Here is a 10,327-nt window from a genome sequence, read left to right as displayed (position 1 = left end):
AATGGAAATAGAAATAATAAAGAAAGCACAAAGGGAGACAACCCTGGATATAGAAAACCTAAGGAAGAGACAAGGAGTCGTAGATACAACAGAATACAAGAGATAGAAGAGGGAATCTCTTAGATACCATAGAAAACACTGACACAACTGTCAAAGATAATGTAAAACACAAAAAGCTCCTAGCCCAAAACATCCAGGAAATCCAGGATGCAATAAGGATATCAAACCTAAGGATAACAGGTATAGAAGAAAGTGAAGACTCCCAACTGAAAGGGCCAGTAAATATATTCAACAAAATCATAGAAGAAAACTTCCCTAACCTAAAGAAAGAGATGCCCATAAACATACAAGAAGCCTACAGAACTCCAAACAGACTGGACCAGAAGAGAAATTCCTCCCATTACATAATAGTCAAAACACCAAATGCACAAAACAAAGAAAGAATATTAAAAGCAGTAGGGGGAAAAAGGTCAAGTAACATATAAAAGCAGACCTATCAGAATTACACCAGACTTCTCACCAGAGACTATGAAAACCAGAAGATCCTGGACAGATGTCATACAGACCCTAAGAGAACACAAATGCCAGCCCAAGTTACTGTATCCAGCAAAACTCTCAATTAACATAGATGGAGAAACCAAGTTATTCCGATGACAAAACCAAATTTACACAATATCTTTCTACAAATCCAGCCGTACAAAGGATAATAGATGGAAGACTCCAACACAAGGAGAAAAACTGCACCTTATAGAAAGCAAGACTATAATTTCCTTGCAATGAAACCAAAAGGGAAACATAATTCCACCTCTAGCAATGAAAATAACAGGAAGTGACAATCACTATTCCTTAATATCTCTCAACATCAATGGACTCAATTCCCCAATAAAAAGACAAAAACCAACAGATTGGATATGTAAAGAGGACTCAGCATTTTGCTGCATGCAGGAAACACCTCAGAGACAAAGACAGACAAGGAAGTGTGCCTTCCTTTCCTCCCTCTTCCTTGCTTATCACTGTGTCTTTCTTGTTCTATTTTGTTTGAGATGGCATTCATTGCCCAGGCTGGTGTCAAATTTAAAATCCACTCGGCACACTTAATGCAAAACTGAGACACAGTCTAAATGTATCCAGGGAGGAATGAGATTGGGTGTGAGACACAGGTTGCCATAATCAGACATAAGGAAATTTACTCAGTCACGTGCTTTGACACTTAGTAACACGGACAGCTCAGATGATCGCTCGGATCCTCCTCCAATTCTGCATTGTTTGCCTCCTGGCTCTCCTGGGTGTGATTCTACACTAGAAATGCCACAGTGATCCAAATCTTTCCTGACACTGTGCTTCCTAACTTCCTACTTTCCCAGTTGCCAGCTCCTCCATTTCCTTCTCTTTCCCCTTCCTCCCACCTGGAAACCTAGCTAGGGTTCTGTAATAATACACAGACATCTATACATCTGATAGCCTGGAACTATTGCTAGGTGTAGGGAGCGGCGCGGCGAAACAAAGATGGCGCCGACATCCAGCCGACAACTTACAGCGCATGTGCAGGCTTGTCCCCTTGCTAGGGCGGCGGTATGATAATGAGATGTAGGGCACCCTCCAGTGGTGAACAACGGTACTGCACATGTGCGGTTTTTGCACCTGGTGTCAGTTGGCCGTTAATATGCTAATGAGGGGTGGTACCATGCTGGTGGGGTGATTCGTTCTCCGCCAATCCCTGGAGGAGAAGTAGTGGGGTGATAGTGGGGTGACCCATGCCCCACCAATCCCTGAGAGATTATTAGCATACTGTTGTGTATATAAGGCGAGCGTGATTGCCGCTCGTGGTCCCCGTGTCAACAATGAAGGTGTCCTGCAGTAAAGGCTGTTGAGAAGAATCCAACCGTGTTGCGTCTTCCTTGCCGGCCGAGGTGGGCGTGACAAGTGGTGACCCTGTACCGGGACCCGAGGACATCCTCGTGGATTTCAGAACCCTTCAGCTCCAGGACTCTTGGCAAATAATACTGCCACTAGTACTTCAGTATGTGTTAGATCACCTTTTTTCTTTCTGATAAGCACTAATGTAAGCAGTGGTGCTTTAAATTGTAATAGCTCTGATGTAGTCTGCTATTTAGCTGAATGCTGGGATGGCACCAATGACATGGCAGTGATGGTTAAGATTCCCTCCTTTGTGCCAATCCCAGTGGAGGCAAACCCAGATAACTTTCCTATTCTTAATTTCCTGAGAGCCAAAAGAGATTTTGGAATTACTGCAGCCATAATTTCAGCCATTGTGCTGTCTGCTGCCGCAGCTACCACAGCTGCAATCACTATGAACAATCAAATACAGACGGCTGAGACTGTCAATCAGACTGTAGAAAGAACTGCAGTGGCGCTAGAGATACAAGAAGAATTTGGCATCTGGCCTTCTATTAGCCAATCAAAGGATAGATTTAGTTCAAGAACAAATTGAAGCACTGTATCATATGACACAGCTGTCTTGCATTTCCTCCCTTAGAGGTTTATGCATTACTCCTTTGAGAGCTAACTTTTCTCAGCATTCTCAACAGAGCAAAGAAATCTCGAATTATCTGAAAGGAAACTGGTCCATGAAAGCAGAGCAACTATCAAGACAATTGCTGATGCAGATTGCTGTTCTCAACAGCACTAGGCTGGACCCCATCACAGTTGAAGACTTTACCTCATGGGTTACCAATGCTTTCTCCCTTGTTAAGGAGTGGGCGGGCATGTTTGCCTGGGGAGCTATTGTCCTCCTGGGATGTGGAGTATGTCTCTGGCTTATTGGCCATTTAAAAAGGGAACATGCCAGACACAAAGTGGTTGTTTACCAGGCTATGACCACCATTAAAAAGGGTGCTTCTCCCAACGTATGGCTGGCCTCTTTGAAAGATCAAGAGTTCGCCCTAGATCATTTTTGTCACAGTCATGTGGAGTCACTGTATCCAGGGACGGGCAACTTTCCTCGAGCTCGGACCAACCCAAGACACGGGGCCCAGTGGTGATAGGGTAACCCAGCGATGGGTAAGGCTGAGTCACCATCAGGAACAACCTAAGACAGGAGCAATGACAAGATTGACGTGACACCCAGATCTAGACCAGTCATTTTATTAAACAAACAAGGGGGAGATGTAGGGAGCGGCGCGGCGAAACAAAGATGGCGCCGACATCCAGCCGACAACTTACCGCGCATGTGCAGGCTTGTCCCCTTGTTCAGGCGGTTGTACGATGAGATGTAGGGCGCCCTCCAGTGGTGAACAACAGTACTGCACATGTGCGGTTTTTGCACCTGGTGTCAGTTGGCCGTTAATATGCTAATGAGGGGCGGTACCATGCTGGTGGGGTGATTCGTTCTCCATCAATCCCTGGAGGACAAGTAGTGGGGTGGTAGTGGGGTAACCATGCCCCACCAATCCCTGAGAGATTATTAGCATACTGTTGTTTATATAAGGCGAGCGAATTTGCCGCTCGTGGTCCCCGCTCATGGTCAACAATGAAGGTGTCCTGCAGTAAAGGCTGTTGAGAAGAATCCAACCGTGTTGCGTCTTCCTTGCCGGCCAAGGTGGGCGTGACAGCTAGGTGTTACAGACACTGGTAATAATACACATAAACCCACAGACTGAAAGCCACATTTGAAACAGGTATCCGTGGTGGCGGTTTTCCCTAACTGCACCACAGCTGCCGCTAGGCCAGCATTAGTCAATGGTCCTCCCAGTTCCCTGCAGACTTTCATCCAAATTTCTAAACCTTTATGTTTGTATTGTGTTATAGCAGTCCTACATTCTTTTGACATTGCTCATACACTAGCTGTTTAATGAGAGGCATGGCTGTATCAGGGTCTCCGAGGGTTCCCCATAGGTTCTGACAGATTCTGCCAATTGCTTTATAGTCTTATAATCAACGGGTTCATGATACCGATGCCCATTAGCATCCAGAAATACTGGAAAACTTAATCCCATCTCTTTCCACACCTCTGGGCAAAAGGAAGTACCTTTTGCAGGCTTCAACATGCTTTTATGTTGAGGGTTATACGGAGGTGCTGTTGGTATAACCGCTTTCTTGCCTAATTGTCTGTCTCGTTGCCACGTGGCCTTGGCGTGTGGCCAGTCTGGATCATATCTCTCTCTCTCTCATACTGAGCAGCCTCTTTCTCGATATCAGCCTCATCATCCTCACTAAGCTCTGAATCATCTGACATTCCTAAGGTCAAGGCTTTTAAAGAGAGATATATCTTATTTGTTTCTTGGTCCTGGTTATCCCTTTTTTTTTATCTCTGCCTTCTCTCTGTTCCTTTTGTCTCCTTTTCTTTTCTTTTCTTCCTTCGGGACCTTTTCTCCCTCCGACATACTTGTTGCTCTGCAAGGATTTTCTGACCTGTCCTAATGGCTTCCTCACATCGTCTATCCTCTAAGCAGGCACGGACCATTCGCCAAAGAGGTTATGATCTGGGTTTAAGCTTGCCCTCTGTGGCTTCTCTATCCAGATCTTTTCCCAATTTGTCCCATGCTCGCAAGGTAAGAGATCCCAATACTATAAACCATGGAGCACAACGATTGCATTCATCAAGAAAGCTCAACAGGATTTTCCTTTCGATTTTGAGCTTACGCCGATTGAGGAGTTCCTGGAGAACTGTCAGGAGTGGGCTGGGATGTGAGTTTCCCATACTCAATGCACTTATTTACGAGCAGTTTTACGAGCAGGGTGGGCTGGTGTGTTTGTTTACACACGACTTCGTAGCCTGGCACTTGTTGGCTATTCCCAGCAAGTGCACTCTGGTCCAGGACGTTGGCAGTTCAAAAGAAAACAAATCCACCCCACAAAGAAGAAAAGAAACAAAATTACAAGTTCTACCCACAAAGGATCAATTGGAAACAACATTGCCGTAGACCACAGAACTTTTAGCCTCTAAACCAAGGCTTTCATCGTCTCTGCTTACCTCCAGAGAACTTTATCATCCCTTACCCGGGAACTTTCCAACGTCGCCGTCCTGGATTTGAAGAGTTCTGAATCCACGAGGATCTCCTCGTTCTCCGTATGGGCCACCAGTTGTCGTGCCCACCTCGGCCGGCAAGGAAGACACAACACAGTCGAATTCTTCTCAACAGCCTTTATTGCAGGATCACCTCATTGCTGATACCAGGACCTCGAGCGGCAAAAGCACTCGCCTTATATACACAATAGGCTGGGGCTATGCTAATTGTCTTTCAGGGATTGGTGGAGCACAAATCACCCCACTACCACCCCTGCTACTTGTCCTCCAGGGATTGGCGGAGCATGAACCACTCCATTAGCATAGTACTGCCTCGGCCAGATTGACGCCAGGTGCAAACCCGCGCATGCGCAGTACTATTGTTCACCACAGGAGGGCGCTGACTCACCTCATTATCCTACGGCCGCCCTGGCAAGAGAACAAGCCTGCGCATGCGCGATAAGTTGTTTACATCCAGACGGGGCTGGATGTCGGCGCAATCTTTGTTTTACCGCACCGTTCCCTACAAAGTAGCAAGCACGTTTTCTGGCTTTACTGCTCTGGCTTTCCTTGCATTGTAGGCTGTTCTTATTTAATAGGCCCTCTGTTGTACTGATTACCTCTGTGCTTTCCTTTGGGGTTTTAAAACCACAAGGTTTGGCTACAAGTTGGAATACAAGTCACATAATTCAGACACAGTGGATGGATGCAAAAGGTTTGAAAATGTGCCTGGACTTGACAGCTGTAAGGATGCTTTCCAGTCTTAGCAAGAGCTAAGAAAATTGAGGAAAAGGCTCAATTTGCTACTTTACCAAAAGTATTTGACTCTAAATGATTACTTTGTGTTTGTTTATTCCTTGAGTATGCACCTCAGCATTTGTGGAAGTCAGTGAACAACTCTTAGTCCATTCTTCTCCAACCATGTGGATCCCACAAGTAGGTCCTGGGGGTGGAATTCAGGTCAGCATGCCCTAAGGCCAGCTCTGAGTCATCTTGCCCACCCCAGATACCTTCCTTATTCAAAAATAAAACCTTTACTTATTTGGAAGTTACTCTGTCAGAAACTGTCACAAAATGATGACAAAATAGAGACCAGGTATGGTGACACGGACTTTTAACCCCCAGCACTCAGGAAGCAGAGTTCAGTGAGGGTGCAGAGGGTACCTGGAAGAGAATGGGGGACAAGAGACACAAAGAAGGACGCCAAGACAAGAGTCTGATCAAGGCGACAATTTTATTTTTTCCCAAGGCTGAATTTATACCATAACAGGGGTAATGGGGTGGGGGGAGTAGGAAACATTTACGCAGGCCAAGGACGCAGTATTCGTGTGGTCAGCTGATGTCAACAGGATGTTGGTTTTTCAGAAAGGTTACAGGTTTGTCATATTGGGCATCCTGACATCAGATGTATTTCTCGGCAAGGTCACAACTTTATCATATCATTACTCATCTTGACCACCAGACTTGTATTAGTCTTCTGCAGCTGGCTGGGGATTTTCCATGAACCCAGTCATACTAAACTCTAACCATAATATCAACATCGATAATGGAGGGTTTCAAGGCCATTGCTCCCAACACAGAGTCTTGTGGATCCCTGCAAGGGCTATATAATGAGACCTTGCCTCAAGGGAGGAGACCATCAGCGTAGAGTCTCATTCAAAGTTTCTATAAAACTAGAAGTAAATAATAACCACCTGGTCTAAGAAACTCAACAAAGTAACTGATGTTTCACTGAAAGAGAAGCATGTCCACATACTTGCCCATTGGACATTTTCTTTAGGGTTAGTACTGTCATTACATTGCCCTGAGGATTTTTGTAAGTCCCTTAAGAGGAAATATTTAGACTTCCACTGTGGAAGGCATTTTATATTTTAAAAGTATAATCTGAGTATGGGCACACATATCTTTAATCCCAGTGCTCATGGAGGTAGATGGATCTCTGAGTTTCAGAGCCAGCCTGGTCTACATAGTGAACAGTCAGAGAGGTACATAGTGAAACCCAGTCTCGAAAAAAAGACAATAATAATGAATTAAAAAGATAAACCCCAGTGTCTGTCGTCCTATAATGTGTTTCCAATAAATGCGAAGCTTATTCTGTTCTCACCGCACGAATAGCATCAAGTAACAGGAGAGCTGAAAATAAAGCATACGTCCTAAGGTTTTGTAAACCTGTAGAGACAGAGTTTATGCTTCAGTTAAAGGATACTTCGCTATCATCTGAAAGCAGCCTTCTCAAAGTTAGCTATAAATACCCCTTAGTGGCCAGGCAGTGGTGGTGCAAGCCTTTAACTCCAGCACTTGTGTGACAGAGGTGGAGGCAGAGAGGCAGCAGGATCTCAGGCTAGTCTGGCCTACAGAGCAAATTCCAGAACGGCCAGGGCTACATAAAGAAACCCCGTCTCAAAAATAAGTGAATAGGTAAATAAATATAAATGCTCCTTAACAGTCTTGGAATGTGTGAGACCAGTTATACTACAAATGAGTATATATATCATTTATAGTATATATATATATATATCATTTATAGTATATATATATCATTTATAGTATATATATATCATTTATAGTATATATTTGTAGTATATTTGTAGTTATACTACAAATGAGATATATATCTCATTTGTAGTATATATATCATATATAGTATATATTTGTAGTATATTTGTAGTTATATATATATATATATATATATATATATATATATATATATATATATCTTAACCAGGCTCAGGCTACAGGCCTGTGATTTCACCTACTGAGGAGGTGTGCCAGGAGAATCACAAGTTCAAGGTGTACCTGGGCTAGAGTCCCCCTGAGCTACATAAATACTGCTTAAAAACCAACCAAACAAACAAACAAAAAAATTAAATAGAGCCCTGCATAGCACATGTCAGCAGACAGAGGCAGGTAGGTTGGAAGCCAGCCTGGTCTAAAATAGCAAGTTCCAGACCAGCCACTGTCGAACACCCATACACATAAAATAAAATAAGGTTAAAACAACAAAAAGGAAATGGCAGCTTTGTAATCAATTGATCCACAAAATTTTGCTTATGTATATTTTAAGACCTATTTACTGCTCCTGAACGTTTATTGTTTAATAAGTTCACAGCCTGCCTGTACTGGCTGGTTTTGTGTGTCAACTTGACACAGACAAAATTTAAAATAAAATATTAGAGAGGAAGGAACCTCAGTTGAGAAAATGTCTCCACGATTCCCATCTATAAGGCATTTTCTCAGTTAGTGATCAGTGGGAAAGGGCCAGCCTGGGCTCATGGTTCTAGGTTCTCAGAAAGCAGTTTGAGCAAGCCATGGGGAGCAAGTCAGTAAGCCGCACCCCTCCATTGCCTCTGCATTAGCTCCTGCCTCCAGGTTCAGGAGTTTAAGTTTGGAACTGTTTGAGTTCCTGTCCTGACTTCCTCCAATGAGGTGGGAGTATAAGCCAAATAAATAAACCCTTTCCTCCTCATCTTACTTTTAGTCCTGGTGTTTCATGAAGCAGTAACACCCCCCCAACCCAGCCCCCCAAGGCACAGCCTACTGCGTGCTGCTCTCTTAATCTCTTATCCATGTTGGGTGTAATGGTTTGCATATGCTTGGCCAAAGGAGTGGCACTATTAGAAGACGTGGCCTTGTTGGAGGAAGTGTATCACTGTGGGGTGGCCTTGGAGACCCTCCTCCTAGCTGCCTGGGGATGCTCATTCTGTTCCTGGCTTCCTTCAGATGAAGATGTAGAACTCAGCTCCTCCTGCACCATGCCTGCCCAGATGCTTCGATGATGCCATGCTCCGGCCTTGATGACACTGGGCTGAACCTCTGAACCTGTAAGCCAGCCCCAATAAAATGTCATGCTTTATAAAAAAAAAAACTCATTTTGGTCATGGTGTCTGTTCACAGCAACAAGACCCTACCTAAGACACTGGGTAAGACTGGGTAGGCTAAGTTCTACTACCTCTTTTTATTGTGTTTCTGGAGCAAGTTAGAGGACAGATTGTGTGTGTGTATGTGTGTGTGTGTGTGTGTGTGTGTGTGTGTGTGTGTGTGTGTGTATGTGTGTGTAGCAATATTTCCTGAAGTCATTTAGAAGGTAGCATTTACTCTCACGTTCACCACAATACCTTGTAAGCATTTTTGGGCCAACGAGATGGCTCAGTGAATGGGCGAAGGGACTTGCTGCCAAGCCTGAAGACCTCAATGTAATTTCCCTATGCAGCTCAGGATGATCCTGAACTCGTCATCATCCTGATTCAGCCTCCTGAGTACCAGGATTATAGGTATTCACCATCCTAACCCATGTATCCCTAAAACAAAGACATTTCAGGTGAGCAGTGCCCAGGCCAAATGCATTTCAGAAGTTTAAACTGTGACTCCCCTCTCGTTTTTTATGAGTAAAAAATTGTGTCGCTTGAAAGACCCCCTCCCAGAAAGGAGGGGTCCAAGGCCCTCAACTATAGAAGTAAAAAGTAAGTTTTTAGATACACAGACTCAGAACTAAAATAAGCCTGGGAAAGTTCAGATGTGTCCAAGCTTTGTGGGACAAGCTGACCCATCATTTACATGAAACAGACCATAAAAGAAAACAAAATGCAGAAACCAGACTAAATTATGGGCATTGCTCCATGGGCCACCTGGCAGGAAAAAGAAACAGTCCCTGACCCCCCGGAAGCCCTGACCACCATGTACTTTTTGCTAACTCACTGTTATGATTATAGCCAAAATAGGTAACATACACGTATGCCTCATTTACTCCACCAATCACATCCCTGTAACCATGCATCTGCTTCTGTAAGCCTGCTTCTGCTCCCCAATGCCCTATAAAAACCCGTCCCTGGTTCTGCTAGGCGTGCCAGTCTTCCGAATTGACTGGGACGCCCACAGATACCTGTGTATCCTGATCAATAAAAATCCTCTTACAGATTACAGCCTGTGGACTCAGACTGGTCATTGGGCTCGAGGATCTCCCTCCTGAGAAAAGATTCTCTCTGAGAGTCTTACATCGCTCACATATCATTCTCTTACTGCCCATCCCAGAAACCAAAGTAACCAACCAGCTTTTGAATTTTATGTCTTCAACTGCTTTGCTACTGTAGTCAGATCACAGAACAGTTCTAAACTTCAGGAGATAATGAGCACTTGTCACATAGTTAGGATTTTAGGTCAGATGGTATCGAAGACCGACCTGACAGTATTGGTTAAGGATGGGGGGGGGGGTGGCGGAGCTGGCTCAGCTCGTAGCAGGAGTCTAATGACCTGAGTTCTGATTGCCAGAACCCACTTAAAAAGTTAGATGTGATGACACGCAGCTGTAATCCCAGTAGTCCTATTTCCTGAGACAGGGGAATTGCCAGAGCTGGCCTCCCTCCA

This window comes from Rattus norvegicus, chromosome 11, assembly GCF_021556685.1.
Source record: "Rattus norvegicus strain SHRSP/BbbUtx chromosome 11, alternate assembly SHRSP_T2T, whole genome shotgun sequence".
In the NCBI taxonomy this organism is placed as follows: domain Eukaryota; kingdom Metazoa; phylum Chordata; class Mammalia; order Rodentia; family Muridae; genus Rattus; species Rattus norvegicus.
This window is presented reverse-complemented; position numbering follows the sequence as displayed.